General features: G+C 46.6%; 51 non-coding genes across 51 annotated transcripts; all 51 read right to left on the bottom strand.

The window, feature by feature from the left end:
- Nucleotides 1–542: 542 nt before the first annotated feature.
- On the bottom strand, nucleotides 543–615 carry TRNAV-CAC (transfer RNA valine (anticodon CAC)). The gene has a single exon. It is a non-coding gene; the product is annotated as a tRNA-Val (tRNA).
- A 117-nt stretch (nucleotides 616–732) lies between these two features.
- Nucleotides 733–805, bottom strand: TRNAV-UAC (transfer RNA valine (anticodon UAC)). Its single transcript has one exon. It is a non-coding gene; the product is annotated as a tRNA-Val (tRNA).
- A 119-nt stretch (nucleotides 806–924) lies between these two features.
- Nucleotides 925–997, bottom strand: TRNAV-AAC (transfer RNA valine (anticodon AAC)). The gene has a single exon. It is a non-coding gene; the product is annotated as a tRNA-Val (tRNA).
- Nucleotides 998–1595: 598 nt separating this feature from the next.
- TRNAV-CAC (transfer RNA valine (anticodon CAC)) lies at nucleotides 1596–1668 on the bottom strand. Its single transcript has one exon. It is a non-coding gene; the product is annotated as a tRNA-Val (tRNA).
- Nucleotides 1669–1785: 117 nt separating this feature from the next.
- On the bottom strand, nucleotides 1786–1858 carry TRNAV-UAC (transfer RNA valine (anticodon UAC)). Its single transcript has one exon. It is a non-coding gene; the product is annotated as a tRNA-Val (tRNA).
- Nucleotides 1859–1977: 119 nt separating this feature from the next.
- TRNAV-AAC (transfer RNA valine (anticodon AAC)) lies at nucleotides 1978–2050 on the bottom strand. The gene has a single exon. It is a non-coding gene; the product is annotated as a tRNA-Val (tRNA).
- Nucleotides 2051–2647: 597 nt separating this feature from the next.
- On the bottom strand, nucleotides 2648–2720 carry TRNAV-CAC (transfer RNA valine (anticodon CAC)). Its single transcript has one exon. It is a non-coding gene; the product is annotated as a tRNA-Val (tRNA).
- A 117-nt stretch (nucleotides 2721–2837) lies between these two features.
- TRNAV-UAC (transfer RNA valine (anticodon UAC)) lies at nucleotides 2838–2910 on the bottom strand. Its single transcript has one exon. It is a non-coding gene; the product is annotated as a tRNA-Val (tRNA).
- A 119-nt stretch (nucleotides 2911–3029) lies between these two features.
- On the bottom strand, nucleotides 3030–3102 carry TRNAV-AAC (transfer RNA valine (anticodon AAC)). Its single transcript has one exon. It is a non-coding gene; the product is annotated as a tRNA-Val (tRNA).
- A 598-nt stretch (nucleotides 3103–3700) lies between these two features.
- TRNAV-CAC (transfer RNA valine (anticodon CAC)) lies at nucleotides 3701–3773 on the bottom strand. Its single transcript has one exon. It is a non-coding gene; the product is annotated as a tRNA-Val (tRNA).
- Nucleotides 3774–3890: 117 nt separating this feature from the next.
- TRNAV-UAC (transfer RNA valine (anticodon UAC)) lies at nucleotides 3891–3963 on the bottom strand. The gene has a single exon. It is a non-coding gene; the product is annotated as a tRNA-Val (tRNA).
- Nucleotides 3964–4082: 119 nt separating this feature from the next.
- Nucleotides 4083–4155, bottom strand: TRNAV-AAC (transfer RNA valine (anticodon AAC)). Its single transcript has one exon. It is a non-coding gene; the product is annotated as a tRNA-Val (tRNA).
- Nucleotides 4156–4753: 598 nt separating this feature from the next.
- On the bottom strand, nucleotides 4754–4826 carry TRNAV-CAC (transfer RNA valine (anticodon CAC)). The gene has a single exon. It is a non-coding gene; the product is annotated as a tRNA-Val (tRNA).
- Nucleotides 4827–4943: 117 nt separating this feature from the next.
- On the bottom strand, nucleotides 4944–5016 carry TRNAV-UAC (transfer RNA valine (anticodon UAC)). The gene has a single exon. It is a non-coding gene; the product is annotated as a tRNA-Val (tRNA).
- Nucleotides 5017–5135: 119 nt separating this feature from the next.
- On the bottom strand, nucleotides 5136–5208 carry TRNAV-AAC (transfer RNA valine (anticodon AAC)). The gene has a single exon. It is a non-coding gene; the product is annotated as a tRNA-Val (tRNA).
- Nucleotides 5209–5806: 598 nt separating this feature from the next.
- On the bottom strand, nucleotides 5807–5879 carry TRNAV-CAC (transfer RNA valine (anticodon CAC)). Its single transcript has one exon. It is a non-coding gene; the product is annotated as a tRNA-Val (tRNA).
- Nucleotides 5880–5996: 117 nt separating this feature from the next.
- On the bottom strand, nucleotides 5997–6069 carry TRNAV-UAC (transfer RNA valine (anticodon UAC)). Its single transcript has one exon. It is a non-coding gene; the product is annotated as a tRNA-Val (tRNA).
- Nucleotides 6070–6188: 119 nt separating this feature from the next.
- On the bottom strand, nucleotides 6189–6261 carry TRNAV-AAC (transfer RNA valine (anticodon AAC)). Its single transcript has one exon. It is a non-coding gene; the product is annotated as a tRNA-Val (tRNA).
- Nucleotides 6262–6859: 598 nt separating this feature from the next.
- TRNAV-CAC (transfer RNA valine (anticodon CAC)) lies at nucleotides 6860–6932 on the bottom strand. Its single transcript has one exon. It is a non-coding gene; the product is annotated as a tRNA-Val (tRNA).
- Nucleotides 6933–7049: 117 nt separating this feature from the next.
- TRNAV-UAC (transfer RNA valine (anticodon UAC)) lies at nucleotides 7050–7122 on the bottom strand. Its single transcript has one exon. It is a non-coding gene; the product is annotated as a tRNA-Val (tRNA).
- A 119-nt stretch (nucleotides 7123–7241) lies between these two features.
- Nucleotides 7242–7314, bottom strand: TRNAV-AAC (transfer RNA valine (anticodon AAC)). Its single transcript has one exon. It is a non-coding gene; the product is annotated as a tRNA-Val (tRNA).
- A 598-nt stretch (nucleotides 7315–7912) lies between these two features.
- On the bottom strand, nucleotides 7913–7985 carry TRNAV-CAC (transfer RNA valine (anticodon CAC)). The gene has a single exon. It is a non-coding gene; the product is annotated as a tRNA-Val (tRNA).
- A 117-nt stretch (nucleotides 7986–8102) lies between these two features.
- TRNAV-UAC (transfer RNA valine (anticodon UAC)) lies at nucleotides 8103–8175 on the bottom strand. Its single transcript has one exon. It is a non-coding gene; the product is annotated as a tRNA-Val (tRNA).
- A 119-nt stretch (nucleotides 8176–8294) lies between these two features.
- Nucleotides 8295–8367, bottom strand: TRNAV-AAC (transfer RNA valine (anticodon AAC)). The gene has a single exon. It is a non-coding gene; the product is annotated as a tRNA-Val (tRNA).
- Nucleotides 8368–8965: 598 nt separating this feature from the next.
- Nucleotides 8966–9038, bottom strand: TRNAV-CAC (transfer RNA valine (anticodon CAC)). The gene has a single exon. It is a non-coding gene; the product is annotated as a tRNA-Val (tRNA).
- Nucleotides 9039–9155: 117 nt separating this feature from the next.
- On the bottom strand, nucleotides 9156–9228 carry TRNAV-UAC (transfer RNA valine (anticodon UAC)). Its single transcript has one exon. It is a non-coding gene; the product is annotated as a tRNA-Val (tRNA).
- Nucleotides 9229–9346: 118 nt separating this feature from the next.
- TRNAV-AAC (transfer RNA valine (anticodon AAC)) lies at nucleotides 9347–9419 on the bottom strand. Its single transcript has one exon. It is a non-coding gene; the product is annotated as a tRNA-Val (tRNA).
- A 598-nt stretch (nucleotides 9420–10017) lies between these two features.
- On the bottom strand, nucleotides 10018–10090 carry TRNAV-CAC (transfer RNA valine (anticodon CAC)). Its single transcript has one exon. It is a non-coding gene; the product is annotated as a tRNA-Val (tRNA).
- A 117-nt stretch (nucleotides 10091–10207) lies between these two features.
- On the bottom strand, nucleotides 10208–10280 carry TRNAV-UAC (transfer RNA valine (anticodon UAC)). Its single transcript has one exon. It is a non-coding gene; the product is annotated as a tRNA-Val (tRNA).
- Nucleotides 10281–10399: 119 nt separating this feature from the next.
- TRNAV-AAC (transfer RNA valine (anticodon AAC)) lies at nucleotides 10400–10472 on the bottom strand. The gene has a single exon. It is a non-coding gene; the product is annotated as a tRNA-Val (tRNA).
- A 598-nt stretch (nucleotides 10473–11070) lies between these two features.
- TRNAV-CAC (transfer RNA valine (anticodon CAC)) lies at nucleotides 11071–11143 on the bottom strand. Its single transcript has one exon. It is a non-coding gene; the product is annotated as a tRNA-Val (tRNA).
- A 117-nt stretch (nucleotides 11144–11260) lies between these two features.
- Nucleotides 11261–11333, bottom strand: TRNAV-UAC (transfer RNA valine (anticodon UAC)). The gene has a single exon. It is a non-coding gene; the product is annotated as a tRNA-Val (tRNA).
- A 119-nt stretch (nucleotides 11334–11452) lies between these two features.
- On the bottom strand, nucleotides 11453–11525 carry TRNAV-AAC (transfer RNA valine (anticodon AAC)). Its single transcript has one exon. It is a non-coding gene; the product is annotated as a tRNA-Val (tRNA).
- A 598-nt stretch (nucleotides 11526–12123) lies between these two features.
- On the bottom strand, nucleotides 12124–12197 carry TRNAV-CAC (transfer RNA valine (anticodon CAC)). The gene has a single exon. It is a non-coding gene; the product is annotated as a tRNA-Val (tRNA).
- A 117-nt stretch (nucleotides 12198–12314) lies between these two features.
- Nucleotides 12315–12387, bottom strand: TRNAV-UAC (transfer RNA valine (anticodon UAC)). The gene has a single exon. It is a non-coding gene; the product is annotated as a tRNA-Val (tRNA).
- A 119-nt stretch (nucleotides 12388–12506) lies between these two features.
- On the bottom strand, nucleotides 12507–12579 carry TRNAV-AAC (transfer RNA valine (anticodon AAC)). The gene has a single exon. It is a non-coding gene; the product is annotated as a tRNA-Val (tRNA).
- Nucleotides 12580–13177: 598 nt separating this feature from the next.
- TRNAV-CAC (transfer RNA valine (anticodon CAC)) lies at nucleotides 13178–13250 on the bottom strand. Its single transcript has one exon. It is a non-coding gene; the product is annotated as a tRNA-Val (tRNA).
- Nucleotides 13251–13367: 117 nt separating this feature from the next.
- On the bottom strand, nucleotides 13368–13440 carry TRNAV-UAC (transfer RNA valine (anticodon UAC)). Its single transcript has one exon. It is a non-coding gene; the product is annotated as a tRNA-Val (tRNA).
- A 119-nt stretch (nucleotides 13441–13559) lies between these two features.
- On the bottom strand, nucleotides 13560–13632 carry TRNAV-AAC (transfer RNA valine (anticodon AAC)). Its single transcript has one exon. It is a non-coding gene; the product is annotated as a tRNA-Val (tRNA).
- Nucleotides 13633–14230: 598 nt separating this feature from the next.
- TRNAV-CAC (transfer RNA valine (anticodon CAC)) lies at nucleotides 14231–14303 on the bottom strand. Its single transcript has one exon. It is a non-coding gene; the product is annotated as a tRNA-Val (tRNA).
- A 117-nt stretch (nucleotides 14304–14420) lies between these two features.
- TRNAV-UAC (transfer RNA valine (anticodon UAC)) lies at nucleotides 14421–14493 on the bottom strand. The gene has a single exon. It is a non-coding gene; the product is annotated as a tRNA-Val (tRNA).
- Nucleotides 14494–14612: 119 nt separating this feature from the next.
- TRNAV-AAC (transfer RNA valine (anticodon AAC)) lies at nucleotides 14613–14685 on the bottom strand. The gene has a single exon. It is a non-coding gene; the product is annotated as a tRNA-Val (tRNA).
- A 598-nt stretch (nucleotides 14686–15283) lies between these two features.
- TRNAV-CAC (transfer RNA valine (anticodon CAC)) lies at nucleotides 15284–15356 on the bottom strand. Its single transcript has one exon. It is a non-coding gene; the product is annotated as a tRNA-Val (tRNA).
- Nucleotides 15357–15473: 117 nt separating this feature from the next.
- Nucleotides 15474–15546, bottom strand: TRNAV-UAC (transfer RNA valine (anticodon UAC)). The gene has a single exon. It is a non-coding gene; the product is annotated as a tRNA-Val (tRNA).
- Nucleotides 15547–15665: 119 nt separating this feature from the next.
- Nucleotides 15666–15738, bottom strand: TRNAV-AAC (transfer RNA valine (anticodon AAC)). The gene has a single exon. It is a non-coding gene; the product is annotated as a tRNA-Val (tRNA).
- Nucleotides 15739–16336: 598 nt separating this feature from the next.
- On the bottom strand, nucleotides 16337–16409 carry TRNAV-CAC (transfer RNA valine (anticodon CAC)). Its single transcript has one exon. It is a non-coding gene; the product is annotated as a tRNA-Val (tRNA).
- A 117-nt stretch (nucleotides 16410–16526) lies between these two features.
- Nucleotides 16527–16599, bottom strand: TRNAV-UAC (transfer RNA valine (anticodon UAC)). The gene has a single exon. It is a non-coding gene; the product is annotated as a tRNA-Val (tRNA).
- A 119-nt stretch (nucleotides 16600–16718) lies between these two features.
- TRNAV-AAC (transfer RNA valine (anticodon AAC)) lies at nucleotides 16719–16791 on the bottom strand. The gene has a single exon. It is a non-coding gene; the product is annotated as a tRNA-Val (tRNA).
- Nucleotides 16792–17389: 598 nt separating this feature from the next.
- TRNAV-CAC (transfer RNA valine (anticodon CAC)) lies at nucleotides 17390–17462 on the bottom strand. The gene has a single exon. It is a non-coding gene; the product is annotated as a tRNA-Val (tRNA).
- Nucleotides 17463–17579: 117 nt separating this feature from the next.
- On the bottom strand, nucleotides 17580–17652 carry TRNAV-UAC (transfer RNA valine (anticodon UAC)). Its single transcript has one exon. It is a non-coding gene; the product is annotated as a tRNA-Val (tRNA).
- Nucleotides 17653–17771: 119 nt separating this feature from the next.
- On the bottom strand, nucleotides 17772–17844 carry TRNAV-AAC (transfer RNA valine (anticodon AAC)). Its single transcript has one exon. It is a non-coding gene; the product is annotated as a tRNA-Val (tRNA).
- Between the last annotated feature and the right edge of the window lie 116 nt (nucleotides 17845–17960).

Raw genomic sequence — 17960 nt, 5'->3', positions numbered from 1 at the left:
TTACTTTTTGTTTCTGGTTTTTTCATAGCTTGAGTTTCCTTTACCTTCCTTGCAGATTAAAACATTCTCAAAACAGCCGCTACTGCCAAGAAACTGTGAGTCATATACGTCAGCTCTAGCTTTTCTACACCTGTTTCTCAACAGCTCAGCTGAAGATATACACCAATGGTCTTCAGGTTTTCCAGGTCAGCTGACTAGGCAGGAGAGCCAAAGTCCACATTCCCATTGCCTTTGGGTCCAGAAAGTAAGTATATCTAAACACTTAGAGCAATAGGCAGCAGGTTTTGCTGCTCAACTCACATAGGGTCTGCAGTGAAAATTTCCCTGTGTGGGACAAGATAACCAGCTCACCTAAAAGCTTCAAGCAAGGGTTTTCAAGTACTCCTTGTCAACTCACACTCCAGGAGATGAAGAACTGACATTGTGAGGAATGCACGGAAACTCTGACGGAGATGTGCAAATTTCACGTACGGCTGTTACACGGGAAAGGCGTGGGACAAGTGTTGAGTCAACCTATGCGGGAAAAAGTTAAAGGTAAGCATTGTTTCTGCCCGGTTTCGAACCGGGGACCTTTCACGTGTGAGGCGAATGTGATAACCACTACACTACAGAAACCCTTTCTTGCTAGTTTTTGTGTCTTCCAAGCTGTAGGTCTATGCTAAAGTACAATGGGTGAAAAAAGCAGAGGAAAGCGGCGTAGACTGTGGCTAAAAGCACAAACGAGGTGCATTGTGTTTCTGCCCGGTTTCGAACCGGGGACCTTTCGCGTGTAAGGCGAACGTGATAACCACTACACTACAGAAACCTAATCTTGGGATTTTTTTCGTGTCTTCCAACCTGAAAGTCTATGCTAAAGTACAATGGGTGAAAAAAGTAGCGGAAAGCGGCGCAGACTGTGGCTAAAAGAACAAACGAGGTGCATTGTGTTTCTGCCCAGTTTCGAACCGGGGACCTTTTGCGTGTTAGGCGAACGTGATAACCACTACACTACAGAAACCCACCACGGCTGCCTGCTTTCGGACGTGAGGTCGGAAGCACTGGTCACCTTGTGGGTTACTTTTTGTTTCTGGTTTTTTCATAGCTTGAGTTTCCTTTACCTTCCTTGCAGATTAAAACATTCTCAAAACAGCCGCTACTGCCAAGAAACTGTGAGTCATATACGTCAGCTCTAGCTTTTCTACACCTGTTTCTCAACAGCTCAGCTGAAGATATACACCAATGGTCTTCAGGTTTTCCAGGTCAGCTGACTAGGCAGGAGAGCCAAAGTCCACATTCCCATTGCCTTTGGGTCCAGAAAGTAAGTATATCTAAACACTTAGAGCAATAGGCAGCAGGTTTTGCTGCTCAACTCACATAGGGTCTGCAGTGAAAATTTCCCTGTGTGGGACAAGATAACCAGCTCACCTAAAAGCTTCAAGCAAGGGTTTTCAAGTACTCCTTGTCAACTCACACTCCAGGAGATGAAGAACTGACATTGTGGGGAATGCACGGAAACTCTGACGGAGATGTGCAAATTTCACGTACGGCTGTTACACGGGAAAGGCGTGGGACAAGTGTTGAGTCAACCTATGCGGGAAAAAGTTAAAGGTAAGCATTGTTTCTGCCCGGTTTCGAACCGGGGAACTTTCGCGTGTGAGGCGAACGTGATAACCACTACACTACACAAACCCTTTCTTGCTAGTTTTTGTGTCTTCCAAGCTGTAGGTCTATGCTAAAGTACAATGGGTGAAAAAAGCAGAGGAAAGCGGCGTAGACTGTGGCTAAAAGCACAAATGAGGTGCATTGTGTTTCTGCCCGGTTTCGAACTGGGGACCTTTCGCGTGTAAGGCGAACGTGATAACCACTACACTACAGAAACCTAATCTTGGGATTTTTTTTGTGTCTTCCAACCTGAAAGTCTATGCTAAAGTACAATGGGTGAAAAAATCAGCGGAAAGCGGCGTAGACTGTGGCTAAAAGCACAAACGAGGTGCATTGTGTTTCTGCCCGGTTTCGAACCGGGGACCTTTCGCGTGTTAGGCGAACGTGATAACCACTACACTACAGAAACCCACCACGGCTGCCTGCTTTCGGACGTGAGGTCGGAAGCACTGGTCACCTCGTGGGTTACTTTTTGTTTCTGGCTTTTTCATAGCTTGAGTTTCCTTTACCTTCCTTGCAGATTAAAACATTCTAAAACAGCCGCTACTGCCAAGAAACTGTGAGTCATATACGTCAGCTCTAGCTTTTCTACACCTGTTTCTCAACAGCTCAGCTGAAGATATACACCAATGGTCTTCAGGTTTTCCAGGTCAGCTGACTAGGCAGGAGAGCCAAAGTCCACATTCCCATTGCCTTTGGGTCCAGAAAGTAAGTATATCTAAACACTTAGAGCAATAGGCAGCAGGTTTTGCTGCTCAACTCACATAGGGTCTGCAGTGAAAATTTCCCTGTGTGGGACAAGATAACCAGCTCACCTAAAAGCTTCAAGCAAGGGTTTTCAAGTACTCCTTGTCAACTCACACTCCAGGAGATGAAGAACTGACATTGTGGGGAATGCACGGAAACTCTGACGGAGATGTACAAATTTCACGTACGGCTGTTACACGGGAAAGGCGTGGGACAAGTGTTGAGTCAACCTATGCGGGAAAAAGTTAAAGGTAAGCATTGTTTCTGCCCGGTTTCGAACCGGGGACCTTTCGCGTGTGAGGCGAACGTGATAACCACTACACTACAGAAACCCATTCTTGCTAGTTTTTGTGTCTTCCAAGCTGTAGGTCTATGCTAAAGTACAATGGGTGAAAAAAGCAGAGGAAAGCGGCGTAGACTGTGGCTAAAAGCACAAATGAGGTGCATTGTGTTTCTGCCCGGTTTCGAACCGGGGACCTTTCGCGTGTAAGGCGAACGTGATAACCACTACACTACAGAAACCTAATCTTGGGATTTTTTTCGTGTCTTCCAACCTGAAAGTCTATGCTAAAGTACAATGGGTGAAAAAAGTAGCGGAAAGCGGCGCAGACTGTGGCTAAAAGCACAAACGAGGTGCATTGTGTTTCTGCCCGGTTTCGAACCGGGGACCTTTTGCGTGTTAGGCGAACGTGATAACCACTACACTACAGAAACCCACCACGGCTGCCTGCTTTCGGACGTGAGGTCGGAAGCACTGGTCACCTCGTGGGTTACTTTTTGTTTCTGGCTTTTTCATAGCTTGAGTTTCCTTTACCTTCCTTGCAGATTAAAACATTCTCAAAACAGCCGCTACTGCCAAGAAACTGTGAGTCATATACGTCAGCTCTAGCTTTTCTACACCTGTTTCTCAACAGCTCAGCTGAAGATATACACCAATGGTCTTCAGGTTTTCCAGGTCAGCTGACTAGGCAGGAGAGCCAAAGTCCACATTCCCATTGCCTTTGGGTCCAGAAAGTAAGTATATCTAAACACTTAGAGCAATAGGCAGCAGGTTTTGCTGCTCAACTCACATAGGGTCTGCAGTGAAAATTTCCCTGTGTGGGACAAGATAACCAGCTCACCTAAAAGCTTCAAGCAAGGGTTTTCAAGTACTCCTTGTCAACTCACACTCCAGGAGATGAAGAACTGACATTGTGGGGAATGCACGGAAACTCTGACGGAGATGTGCAAATTTCACGTACGGCTGTTACACGGGAAAGGCGTGGGACAAGTGTTGAGTCAACCTATGCGGGAAAAAGTTAAAGGTAAGCATTGTTTCTGCCCGGTTTCGAACCGGGGACCTTTCGCGTGTGAGGCGAACGTGATAACCACTACACTACACAAACCCTTTCTTGCTAGTTTTTGTGTCTTCCAAGCTGTAGGTCTATGCTAAAGTACAATGGGTGAAAAAAGCAGAGGAAAGCGGCGTAGACTGTGGCTAAAAGCACAAACGAGGTGCATTGTGTTTCTGCCCGGTTTCGAACCGGGGACCTTTCGCGTGTAAGGCGAACGTGATAACCACTACACTACAGACACCTAATCTTGGGATTTTTTTCGTGTCTTCCAACCTGAAAGTCTATGCTAAAGTACAATGGGTGAAAAAAGTAGCGGAAAGCGGCGCAGACTGTGGCTAAAAGAACAAATGAGGTGCATTGTGTTTCTGCCCGGTTTCGAACCGGGGACCTTTCGCGTGTTAGGCGAACGTGATAACCACTACACTACAGAAACCCACCACGGCTGCCTGCTTTCGGACGTGAGGTCGGAAGCACTGGTCACCTCGTGGGTTACTTTTTGTTTCTGGTTTTTTCATAGCTTGAGTTTCCTTTACCTTCCTTGCAGATTAAAACATTCTCAAAACAGCCGCTACTGCCAAGAAACTGTGAGTCATATACGTCAGCTCTAGCTTTTCTACACCTGTTTCTCAACAGCTCAGCTGAAGATATACACCAATGGTCTTCAGGTTTTCCAGGTCAGCTGACTAGGCAGGAGAGCCAAAGTCCACATTCCCATTGCCTTTGGGTCCAGAAAGTAAGTATATCTAAACACTTAGAGCAATAGGCAGCAGGTTTTGCTGCTCAACTCACATAGGGTCTGCAGTGAAAATTTCCCTGTGTGGGACAAGATAACCAGCTCACCTAAAAGCTTCAAGCAAGGGTTTTCAAGTACTCCTTGTCAACTCACACTCCAGGAGATGAAGAACTGACATTGTGGGGAATGCACGGAAACTCTGACGGAGATGTGCAAATTTCACGTACGGCTGTTACACGGGAAAGGCGTGGGACAAGTGTTGAGTCAACCTATGCGGGAAAAAGTTAAAGGTAAGCATTGTTTCTGCCCGGTTTCGAACCGGGGACCTTTCGCGTGTGAGGCGAACATGATAACCACTACACTACAGAAACCCATTCTTGCTAGTTTTTGTGTCTTCCAAGCTGTAGGTCTATGCTAAAGTACAATGGGTGAAAAAAGCAGAGGAAAGCGGCGTAGACTGTGGCTAAAAGCACAAATGAGGTGCATTGTGTTTCTGCCCGGTTTCGAACTGGGGACCTTTCGCGTGTAAGGCGAATGTGATAACCACTACACTACAGAAACCTAATCTTGGGATTTTTTTTGTGTCTTCCAACCTGAAAGTCTATGCTAAAGTACAATGGGTGAAAAAATCAGCGGAAAGCGGCGTAGACTGTGGCTAAAAGCACAAACGAGGTGCATTGTGTTTCTGCCCGGTTTCGAACCGGGGACCTCTCGCGTGTTAGGCGAACGTGATAACCACTACACTACAGAAACCCACCACGGCTGCCTGCTTTCGGACGTGAGGTCGGAAGCACTGGTCACCTCGTGGGTTACTTTTTGTTTCTGGCTTTTTCATAGCTTGAGTTTCCTTTACCTTCCTTGCAGATTAAAACATTCTCAAAACAGCCGCTACTGCCAAGAAACTGTGAGTCATATACGTCAGCTCTAGCTTTTCTACACCTGTTTCTCAACAGCTCAGCTGAAGATATACACCAATGGTCTTCAGGTTTTCCAGGTCAGCTGACTAGGCAGGAGAGCCAAAGTCCACATTCCCATTGCCTTTGGGTCCAGAAAGTAAGTATATCTAAACACTTAGAGCAATAGGCAGCAGGTTTTGCTGCTCAACTCACATAGGGTCTGCAGTGAAAATTTCCCTGTGTGGGACAAGATAACCAGCTCACCTAAAAGCTTCAAGCAAGGGTTTTCAAGTACTCCTTGTCAACTCACACTCCAGGAGATGAAGAACTGACATTGTGGGGAATGCACGGAAACTCTGACGGAGATGTGCAAATTTCACGTACGGCTGTTACACGGGAAAGGCGTGGGACAAGTGTTGAGTCAACCTATGCGGGAAAAAGTTAAAGGTAAGCATTGTTTCTGCCCGGTTTCGAACCGGGGACCTTTCGCGTGTGAGGCGAACGTGATAACCACTACACTACAGAAACCCTTTCTTGCTAGTTTTTGTGTCTTCCAAGCTGTAGGTCTATGCTAAAGTACAATGGGTGAAAAAAGCAGAGGAAAGCGGCGTAGACTGTGGCTAAAAGCACAAACGAGGTGCATTGTGTTTCTGCCCGGTTTCGAACCGGGGACCTTTCGCGTGTAAGGCGAACGTGATAACCACTACACTACAGAAACCTAATCTTGGGATTTTTTTCGTGTCTTCCAACCTGAAAGTCTATGCTAAAGTACAATGGGTGAAAAAAGTAGCGGAAAGCGGCGCAGACTGTGGCTAAAAGAACAAACGAGGTGCATTGTGTTTCTGCCCGGTTTCGAACCGGGGACCTTTTGCGTGTTAGGCGAACGTGATAACCACTACACTACAGAAACCCACCACGGCTGCCTGCTTTCGGACGTGAGGTCGGAAGCACTGGTCACCTCGTGGGTTACTTTTTGTTTCTGGTTTTTTCATAGCTTGAGTTTCCTTTACCTTCCTTGCAGATTAAAACATTCTCAAAACAGCCGCTACTGCCAAGAAACTGTGAGTCATATACGTCAGCTCTAGCTTTTCTACACCTGTTTCTCAACAGCTCAGCTGAAGATATACACCAATGGTCTTCAGGTTTTCCAGGTCAGCTGACTAGGCAGGAGAGCCAAAGTCCACATTCCCATTGCCTTTGGGTCCAGAAAGTAAGTATATCTAAACACTTAGAGCAATAGGCAGCAGGTTTTGCTGCTCAACTCACATAGGGTCTGCAGTGAAAATTTCCCTGTGTGGGACAAGATAACCAGCTCACCTAAAAGCTTCAAGCAAGGGTTTTCAAGTACTCCTTGTCAACTCACACTCCAGGAGATGAAGAACTGACATTGTGGGGAATGCACGGAAACTCTGACGCAGATGTGCAAATTTCACGTACGGCTGTTACACGGGAAAAGCGTGGGACAAGTGTTGAGTCAACCTATGCGGGAAAAAGTTAAAGGTAAGCATTGTTTCTGCCCGGTTTCGAACCGGGGACCTTTCGCGTGTGAGGCGAATGTGATAACCACTACACTACAGAAACCCTTTCTTGCTAGTTTTTGTGTCTTCCAAGCTGTAGGTCTATGCTAAAGTACAATGGGTGAAAAAAGCAGAGGAAAGCGGCGTAGACTGTGGCTAAAAGCACAAACGAGGTGCATTGTGTTTCTGCCCGGTTTCGAACCGGGGACCTTTCGCGTGTAAGGCGAACGTGATAACCACTACACTACAGAAACCTAATCTTGGGATTTTTTTCGTGTCTTCCAACCTGAAAGTCTATGCTAAAGTACAATGGGTGAAAAAAGCAGCGGAAAGCGGCGTAGACTGTGGCTAAAAGCACAAACGAGCTGCATTGTGTTTCTGCCCGGTTTCGAACCGGGGACCTTTTGCGTGTTAGGCGAACGTGATAACCACTACACTACAGAAACCCACCACGGCTGCCTGCTTTCGGACGTGAGGTCGGAAGCACTGGTCACCTCGTGGGTTACTTTTTGTTTCTGGTTTTTTCATAGCTTGAGTTTCCTTTACCTTCCTTGCAGATTAAAACATTCTCAAAACAGCCGCTACTGCCAAGAAACTGTGAGTCATATACGTCAGCTCTAGCTTTTCTACACCTGTTTCTCAACAGCTCAGCTGAAGATATACACCAATGGTCTTCAGGTTTTCCAGGTCAGCTGACTAGGCAGGAGAGCCAAAGTCCACATTCCCATTGCCTTTGGGTCCAGAAAGTAAGTATATCTAAACACTTAGAGCAATAGGCAGCAGGTTTTGCTGCTCAACTCACATAGGGTCTGCAGTGAAAATTTCCCTGTGTGGGACAAGATAACCAGCTCACCTAAAAGCTTCAAGTATGGGTTTTCAAGTACTCCTTGTCAACTCACACTCCAGGAGATGAAGAACTGACATTGTGGGGAATGCACGGAAACTCTGACGGAGATGTGCAAATTTCACGTACGGCTGTTACACGGGAAAGGCGTGGGACAAGTGTTGAGTCAACCTATGCGGGAAAAAGTTAAAGGTAAGCATTGTTTCTGCCCGGTTTCGAACCGGTGACCTTTCGCGTGTGAGGCGAACGTGATAACCACTACACTACAGAAACCCTTTCTTGCTAGTTTTTGTGTCTTCCAAGCTGTAGGTCTATGCTAAAGTACAATGGGTGAAAAAAGCAGAGGAAAGCGGCGTAGACTGTGGCTAAAAGCACAAACGAGGTGCATTGTGTTTCTGCCCGGTTTCGAACCGGGGACCTTTCGCGTGTAAGGCGAACGTGATAACCACTACACTACAGACACCTAATCTTGGGATTTTTTTCGTGTCTTCCAACCTGAAAGTCTATGCTAAAGTACAATGGGTGAAAAAAGTAGCGGAAAGCGGCGCAGACTGTGGCTAAAAGAACAAATGAGGTGCATTGTGTTTCTGCCCGGTTTCGAACCGGGGACCTTTCGCGTGTTAGGCGAACGTGATAACCACTACACTACAGAAACCCACCACGGCTGCCTGCTTTCGGACGTGAGGTCGGAAGCACTGGTCACCTCGTGGGTTACTTTTTGTTTCTGGTTTTTTCATAGCTTGAGTTTCCTTTACCTTCCTTGCAGATTAAAACATTCTCAAAACAGCCGCTACTGCCAAGAAACTGTGAGTCATATACGTCAGCTCTAGCTTTTCTACACCTGTTTCTCAACAGCTCAGCTGAAGATATACACCAATGGTCTTCAGGTTTTCCAGGTCAGCTGACTAGGCAGGAGAGCCAAAGTCCACATTCCCATTGCCTTTGGGTCCAGAAAGTAAGTATATCTAAACACTTAGAGCAATAGGCAGCAGGTTTTGCTGCTCAACTCACATAGGGTCTGCAGTGAAAATTTCCCTGTGTGGGACAAGATAACCAGCTCACCTAAAAGCTTCAAGCAAGGGTTTTCAAGTACTCCTTGTCAACTCACACTCCAGGAGATGAAGAACTGACATTGTGGGGAATGCACGGAAACTCTGACGGAGATGTGCAAATTTCACGTACGGCTGTTACACGGGAAAGGCGTGGGACAAGTGTTGAGTCAACCTATGCGGGAAAAAGTTAAAGGTAAGCATTGTTTCTGCCCGGTTTCGAACCGGGGACCTTTTGCGTGTGAGGCGAATGTGATAACCACTACACTACAGAAACCCATTCTTGCTAGTTTTTGTGTCTTCCAAGCTGTAGGTCTATGCTAAAGTACAATGGGTGAAAAAAGCAGAGGAAAGCGGCGTAGACTGTGGCTAAAAGCACAAATGAGGTGCATTGTGTTTCTGCCCGGTTTCGAACTGGGGACCTTTCGCGTGTAAGGCGAACGTGATAACCACTACACTACAGAAACCTAATCTTGGGATTTTTTTGTGTCTTCCAACCTGAAAGTCTATGCTAAAGTACAATGGGTGAAAAAAGTAGCGGAAAGCGGCGCAGACTGTGGCTAAAAGCACAAACGAGGTGCATTGTGTTTCTGCCCGGTTTCGAACCGGGGACCTTTTGCGTGTTAGGCGAACGTGATAACCACTACACTACAGAAACCCACCACGGCTGCCTGCTTTCGGACGTGAGGTCGGAAGCACTGGTCACCTCGTGGGTTACTTTTTGTTTCTGGTTTTTTCATAGCTTGAGTTTCCTTTACCTTCCTTGCAGATTAAAACATTCTCAAAACAGCCTCTACTGCCAAGAAACTGTGAGTCATATACGTCAGCTCTAGCTTTTCTACACCTGTTTCTCAACAGCTCAGCTGAAGATATACACCAATGGTCTTCAGGTTTTCCAGGTCAGCTGACTAGGCAGGAGAGCCAAAGTCCACATTCCCATTGCCTTTGGGTCCAGAAAGTAAGTATATCTAAACACTTAGAGCAATAGGCAGCAGGTTTTGCTGCTCAACTCACATAGGGTCTGCAGTGAAAATTTCCCTGTGTGGGACAAGATAACCAGCTCACCTAAAAGCTTCAAGCAAGGGTTTTCAAGTACTCCTTGTCAACTCACACTCCAGGAGATGAAGAACTGACATTGTGGGGAATGCACGGAAACTCTGACGCAGATGTGCAAATTTCACGTACGGCTGTTACACGGGAAAGGTGTGGGACAAGTGTTGAGTCAACCTATGCGGGAAAAAGTTAAAGGTAAGCATTGTTTCTGCCCGGTTTCGAACCGGGGACCTTTCGCGTGTGAGGCGAATGTGATAACCACTACACTACAGAAACCCTTTCTTGCTAGTTTTTGTGTCTTCCAAGCTGTAGGTCTATGCTAAAGTACAATGGGTGAAAAAAGCAGAGGAAAGCGGCGTAGACTGTGGCTAAAAGCACAAACGAGGTGCATTGTGTTTCTGCCCGGTTTCGAACCGGGGACCTTTCGCGTGTAAGGCGAACGTGATAACCACTACACTACAGAAACCTAATCTTGGGATTTTTTTCGTGTCTTCCAACCTGAAAGTCTATGCTAAAGTACAATGGGTGAAAAAAGCAGCGGAAAGCGGCGTAGACTGTGGCTAAAAGCACAAACGAGGTGCATTGTGTTTCTGCCCGGTTTCGAACCGGGGACCTTTTGCGTGTTAGGCGAACGTGATAACCACTACACTACAGAAACCCACCACGGCTGCCTGCTTTCGGACGTGAGGTCGGAAGCACTGGTCACCTCGTGGGTTACTTTTTGTTTCTGGTTTTTTCATAGCTTGAGTTTCCTTTACCTTCCTTGCAGATTAAAACATTCTCAAAACAGCCGCTACTGCCAAGAAACTGTGAGTCATATACGTCAGCTCTAGCTTTTCTACACCTGTTTCTCAACAGCTCAGCTGAAGATATACACCAATGGTCTTCAGGTTTTCCAGGTCAGCTGACTAGGCAGGAGAGCCAAAGTCCACATTCCCATTGCCTTTGGGTCCAGAAAGTAAGTATATCTAAACACTTAGAGCAATAGGCAGCAGGTTTTGCTGCTCAACTCACATAGGGTCTGCAGTGAAAATTTCCCTGTGTGGGACAAGATAACCAGCTCACCTAAAAGCTTCAAGTATGGGTTTTCAAGTACTCCTTGTCAACTCACACTCCAGGAGATGAAGAACTGACATTGTGGGGAATGCACGGAAACTCTGACGGAGATGTGCAAATTTCACGTACGGCTGTTACACGGGAAAGGCGTGGGACAAGTGTTGAGTCAACCTATGCGGGAAAAAGTTAAAGGTAAGCATTGTTTCTGCCCGGTTTCGAACCGGGGACCTTTCGCGTGTGAGGCGAACGTGATAACCACTACACTACAGAAACCCTTTCTTGCTAGTTTTTGTGTCTTCCAAGCTGTAGGTCTATGCTAAAGTACAATGGGTGAAAAAAGCAGAGGAAAGCGGCGTAGACTGTGGCTAAAAGCACAAACGAGGTGCATTGTGTTTCTGCCCGGTTTCGAACCGGGGACCTTTCGCGTGTAAGGCGAACGTGATAACCACTACACTACAGACACCTAATCTTGGGATTTTTTTCGTGTCTTCCAACCTGAAAGTCTATGCTAAAGTACAATGGGTGAAAAAAGTAGCGGAAAGCGGCGCAGACTGTGGCTAAAAGAACAAATGAGGTGCATTGTGTTTCTGCCCGGTTTCGAACCGGGGACCTTTCGCGTGTTAGGCGAACGTGATAACCACTACACTACAGAAACCCACCACGGCTGCTTGCTTTCGGACGTGAGGTCGGAAGCACTGGTCACCTCGTGGGTTACTTTTTGTTTCTGGTTTTTTCATAGCTTGAGTTTCCTTTACCTTCCTTGCAGATTAAAACATTCTCAAAACAGCCGCTACTGCCAAGAAACTGTGAGTCATATACGTCAGCTCTAGCTTTTCTACACCTGTTTCTCAACAGCTCAGCTGAAGATATACACCAATGGTCTTCAGGTTTTCCAGGTCAGCTGACTAGGCAGGAGAGCCAAAGTCCACATTCCCATTGCCTTTGGGTCCAGAAAGTAAGTATATCTAAACACTTAGAGCAATAGGCAGCAGGTTTTGCTGCTCAACTCACATAGGGTCTGCAGTGAAAATTTCCCTGTGTGGGACAAGATAACCAGCTCACCTAAAAGCTTCAAGCAAGGGTTTTCAAGTACTCCTTGTCAACTCACACTCCAGGAGATGAAGAACTGACATTGTGGGGAATGCACGGAAACTCTGACGGAGATGTGCAAATTTCACGTACGGCTGTTACACGGGAAAGGCGTGGGACAAGTGTTGAGTCAACCTATGCGGGAAAAAGTTAAAGGTAAGCATTGTTTCTGCCCGGTTTCGAACCGGGGACCTTTTTGCGTGTGAGGCGAATGTGATAACCACTACACTACAGAAACCCATTCTTGCTAGTTTTTGTGTCTTCCAAGCTGTAGGTCTATGCTAAAGTACAATGGGTGAAAAAAGCAGAGGAAAGCGGCGTAGACTGTGGCTAAAAGCACAAATGAGGTGCATTGTGTTTCTGCCCGGTTTCGAACTGGGGACCTTTCGCGTGTAAGGCGAACGTGATAACCACTACACTACAGAAACCTAATCTTGGGATTTTTTTTGTGTCTTCCAACCTGAAAGTCTATGCTAAAGTACAATGGGTGAAAAAAGTAGCGGAAAGCGGCGCAGACTGTGGCTAAAAGCACAAACGAGGTGCATTGTGTTTCTGCCCGGTTTCGAACGGGGGACCTTTTGCGTGTTAGGCGAACGTGATAACCACTACACTACAGAAACCCACCACGGCTGCCTGCTTTCGGACGTGAGGTCGGAAGCACTGGTCACCTCGTGGGTTACTTTTTGTTTCTGGTTTTTTCATAGCTTGAGTTTCCTTTACCTTCCTTGCAGATTAAAACATTCTCAAAACAGCCGCTACTGCCAAGAAACTGTGAGTCATATACGTCAGCTCTAGCTTTTCTACACCTGTTTCTCAACAGCTCAGCTGAAGATATACACCAATGGTCTTCAGGTTTTCCAGGTCAGCTGACTAGGCAGGAGAGCCAAAGTCCACATTCCCATTGCCTTTGGGTCCAGAAAGTAAGTATATCTAAACACTTAGAGCAATAGGCAGCAGGTTTTGCTGCTCAACTCACATAGGGTCTGCAGTGAAAATTTCCCTGTGTGGGACAAGATAACCAGCTCACCTAAAAGCTTCAAGCAAGGGTTTTCAAGTACTCCTTGTCAACTCACACTCCAGGAGATGAAGAACTGACATTGTGGGGAATGCACGGAAACTCTGACGCAGATGTGCAAATTTCACGTACGGCTGTTACACGGGAAAGGCGTGGGACAAGTGTTGAGTCAACCTATGCGGGAAAAAGTTAAAGGTAAGCATTGTTTCTGCCCGGTTTCGAACCGGGGACCTTTCGCGTGTGAGGCGACTGTGATAACCACTACACTACAGAAACCCTTTCTTGCTAGTTTTTGTGTCTTCCAAGCTGTAGGTCTATGCTAAAGTACAATGGGTGAAAAAAGCAGAGGAAAGCGGCGTAGACTGTGGCTAAAAGCACAAACGAGGTGCATTGTGTTTCTGCCCGGTTTCGAACCGGGGACCTTTTGCGTGTAAGGCGAACGTGATAACCACTACACTACAGAAACCTAATCTTGGGATTTTTTTCGTGTCTTCCAACCTGAAAGTCTATGCTAAAGTACAATGGGTGAAAAAAGCAGCGGAAAGCGGCGTAGACTGTGGCTAAAAGCACAAACGAGGTGCATTGTGTTTCTGCCCGGTTTCGAACCGGGGACCTTTTGCGTGTTAGGCGAACGTGATAACCACTACACTACAGAAACCCACCACGGCTGCCTGCTTTCGGACGTGAGGTCGGAAGCACTGGTCACCTCGTGGGTTACTTTTTGTTTCTGGTTTTTTCATAGCTTGAGTTTCCTTTACCTTCCTTGCAGATTAAAACATTCTCAAAACAGCCGCTACTGCCAAGAAACTGTGAGTCATATACGTCAGCTCTAGCTTTTCTACACCTGTTTCTCAACAGCTCAGCTGAAGATATACACCAATGGTCTTCAGGTTTTCCAGGTCAGCTGACTAGGCAGGAGAGCCAAAGTCCACATTCCCATTGCCTTTGGGTCCAGAAAGTAAGTATATCTAAACACTTAGAGCAATAGGCAGCAGGTTTTGCTGCTCAACTCACATAGGGTCTGCAGTGAAAATTTCCCTGTGTGGGACAAGATAACCAGCTCACCTAAAAGCTTCAAGTATGGGTTTTCAAGTACTCCTTGTCAACTCACACTCCAGGAGATGAAGAACTGACATTGTGGGGAATGCACGGAAACTCTGACGGAGATGTGCAAATTTCACGTACGGCTGTTACACGGGAAAGGCGTGGGACAAGTGTTGAGTCAACCTATGCGGGAAAAAGTTAAAGGTAAGCATTGTTTCTGCCCGGTTTCGAACCGGGGACCTTTCGCGTGTGAGGCGAACGTGATAACCACTACACTACAGAAACCCTTTCTTGCTAGTTTTTGTGTCTTCCAAGCTGTAGGTCTATGCTAAAGTACAATGGGTGAAAAAAGCAGAGGAAAGCGGCGTAGACTGTGGCTAAAAGCACAAACGAGGTGCATTGTGTTTCTGCCCGGTTTCGAACCGGGGACCTTTCGCGTGTAAGGCGAACGTGATAACCACTACACTACAGACACCTAATCTTGGGATTTTTTTCGTGTCTTCCAACCTGAAAGTCTATGCTAAAGTACAATGGGTGAAAAAATCAGCGGAAAGCGGCGTAGACTGTGGCTAAAAGCACAAACGAGGTGCATTGTGTTTCTGCCCGGTTTCGAACCGGGGACCTTTCGCGTGTTAGGCGAACGTGATAACCACTACACTACAGAAACCCACCACGGCTGCCTGCTTTCGGACGTGAGGTCGGAAGCACTGGTCACCTCGTGGGTTACTTTTTGTTTCTGGTTTTTTCATAGCTTGAGTTTCCTTTACCTTCCTTGCAGATTAAAACATTCTCAAAACAGCCGCTACTGCCAAGAAACTGTGAGTCATATACGTCAGCTCTAGCTTTTCTACACCTGTTTCTCAACAGCTCAGCTGAAGATATACACCAATGGTCTTCAGGTTTTCCAGGTCAGCTGACTAGGCAGGAGAGCCAAAGTCCACATTCCCATTGCCTTTGGGTCCAGAAAGTAAGTATATCTAAACACTTAGAGCAATAGGCAGCAGGTTTTGCTGCTCAACTCACATAGGGTCTGCAGTGAAAATTTCCCTGTGTGGGACAAGATAACCAGCTCACCTAAAAGCTTCAAGCAAGGGTTTTCAAGTACTCCTTGTCAACTCACACTCCAGGAGATGAAGAACTGACATTGTGGGGAATGCACGGAAACTCTGACGGAGATGTGCAAATTTCACGTACGGCTGTTACACGGGAAAGGAGTGGGACAAGTGTTGAGTCAACCTATGCGGGAAAAAGTTAAAGGTAAGCATTGTTTCTGCCCGGTTTCGAACCGGGGACCTTTCGCGTGTGAGGCGAATATGATAACCACTACACTACAGAAACCCTTTCTTGCTAGTTTTTGTGTCTTCCAAGCTGTAGGTCTATGCTAAAGTACAATGGGTGAAAAAAGCAGAGGAAAGCGGCGTAGACTGTGGCTAAAAGCACAAACGAGGTGCATTGTGTTTCTGCCCGGTTTCGAACCGGGGACCTTTCGCGTGTAAGGCGAACGTGATAACCACTACACTACAGAAACCTAATCTTGGGATTTTTTTCGTGTCTTCCAACCTGAAAGTCTATGCTAAAGTACAATGGGTGAAAAAAGCAGCGGAAAGCGGCGTAGACTGTGGCTAAAAGCACAAACGAGGTGCATTGTGTTTCTGCCCGGTTTCGAACCGGGGACCTTTTGCGTGTTAGGCGAACGTGATAACCACTACACTACAGAAACCCACCACGGCTGCCTGCTTTCGGACGTGAGGTCGGAAGCACTGGTCACCTCGTGGGTTACTTTTTGTTTCTGGTTTTTTCATAGCTTGAGTTTCCTTTACCTTCCTTGCAGATTAAAACATTCTCAAAACAGCCGCTACTGCCAAGAAACTGTGAGTCATATACGTCAGCTCTAGCTTTTCTACACCTGTTTCTCAACAGCTCAGCTGAAGATATACACCAATGGTCTTCAGGTTTTCCAGGTCAGCTGACTAGGCAGGAGAGCCAAAGTCCACATTCCCATTGCCTTTGGGTCCAGAAAGTAAGTATATCTAAACACTTAGAGCAATAGGCAGCAGGTTTTGCTGCTCAACTCACATAGGGTCTGCAGTGAAAATTTCCCTGTGTGGGACAAGATAACCAGCTCACCTAAAAGCTTCAAGCAAGGGTTTTCAAGTACTCCTTGTCAACTCACACTCCAGGAGATGAAGAACTGACATTGTGGGGAATGCACGGAAACTCTGACGGAGATGTGCAAATTTCACGTACGGCTGTTACACGGGAAAGGCGTGGGACAAGTGTTGAGTCAACCTATGCGGGAAAAAGTTAAAGGTAAGCATTGTTTCTGCCTGGTTTCGAACCGGGGACCTTTCGCGTGTGAGGCGAACGTGATAACCACTACACTACAGAAACCCTTTCTTGCTAGTTTTTGTGTCTTCCAAGCTGTAGGTCTATGCTAAAGTACAATGGGTGAAAAAAGCAGAGGAAAGCGGCGTAGACTGTGGCTAAAAGCACAAACGAGGTGCATTGTGTTTCTGCCCGGTTTCGAACCGGGGACCTTTCGCGTGTAAGGCGAACGTGATAACCACTACACTACAGACACCTAATCTTGGGATTTTTTTCGTGTCTTCCAACCTGAAAGTCTATGCTAAAGTACAATGGGTGAAAAAAGTAGCGGAAAGCGGCGCAGACTGTGGCTAAAAGAACAAATGAGGTGCATTGTGTTTCTGCCCGGTTTCGAACCGGGGACCTTTCGCGTGTTAGGCGAACGTGATAACCACTACACTACAGAAACCCACCACGGCTGCCTGCTTTCGGACGTGAGGTCGGAAGCACTGGTCACCTCGTGGGTTACTTTTTGTTTCTGGTTTTTTCATAGCTTGAGTTTCCTTTACCTTCCTTGCAGATTAAAACATTCTCAAAACAGCCGCTACTGCCAAGAAACTGTGAGTCATATACGTCAGCTCTAGCTTTTCTACACCTGTTTCTCAACAGCTCAGCTGAAGATATACACCAATGGTCTTCAGGTTTTCCAGGTCAGCTGACTAGGCAGGAGAGCCAAAGTCCACATTCCCATTGCCTTTGGGTCCAGAAAGTAAGTATATCTAAACACTTAGAGCAATAGGCAGCAGGTTTTGCTGCTCAACTCACATAGGGTCTGCAGTGAAAATTTCCCTGTGTGGGACAATATAACCAGCTCACCTAAAAGCTTCAAGCAAGGGTTTTCAAGTACTCCTTGTCAACTCACACTCCAGGAGATGAAGAACTGACATTGTGGGGAATGCACGGAAACTCTGACGGAGATGTGCAAATTTCACGTACGGCTGTTACACGGGAAAGGCGTGGGACAAGTGTTGAGTCAACCTATGCGGGAAAAAGTTAAAGGTAAGCATTGTTTCTGCCCGGTTTCGAACCGGGGACCTTTCGCGTGTGAGGCGAATGTGATAACCACTACACTACAGAAACCCTTTCTTGCTAGTTTTTGTGTCTTCCAAGCTGTAGGTCTATGCTAAAGTACAATGGGTGAAAAAAGCAGAGGAAAGCGGCGTAGACTGTGGCTAAAAGCACAAACGAGGTGCATTGTGTTTCTGCCCGGTTTCGAACCGGGGACCTTTCGCGTGTAAGGCGAACGTGATAACCACTACACTACAGACACCTAATCTTGGGATTTTTTTCGTGTCTTCCAACCTGAAAGTCTATGCTAAAGTACAATGGGTGAAAAAAGTAGCGGAAAGCGGCGCAGACTGTGGCTAAAAGAACAAATGAGGTGCATTGTGTTTCTGCCCGGTTTCGAACCGGGGACCTTTCGCGTGTTAGGCGAACGTGATAACCACTACACTACAGAAACCCACCACGGCTGCCTGCTTTCGGACGTGAGGTCGGAAGCACTGGTCACCTCGTGGGTTACTTTTTGTTTCTGGTTTTTTCATAGCTTGAGTTTCCTTTACCTTCCTTGCAGATTAA

The sequence above is a fragment of the Staurois parvus genome, unplaced genomic scaffold, assembly GCF_062004578.1.
Source record: "Staurois parvus isolate SC_StPar_1 unplaced genomic scaffold, SC_StPar_1.0 ptg000025l, whole genome shotgun sequence".
Classification (NCBI taxonomy): Eukaryota; Metazoa; Chordata; class Amphibia; order Anura; family Ranidae; genus Staurois; species Staurois parvus.
The sequence above is the reverse complement of the archived record's forward strand: the minus strand, read 5'-3'. Positions and strand labels throughout refer to the sequence as shown.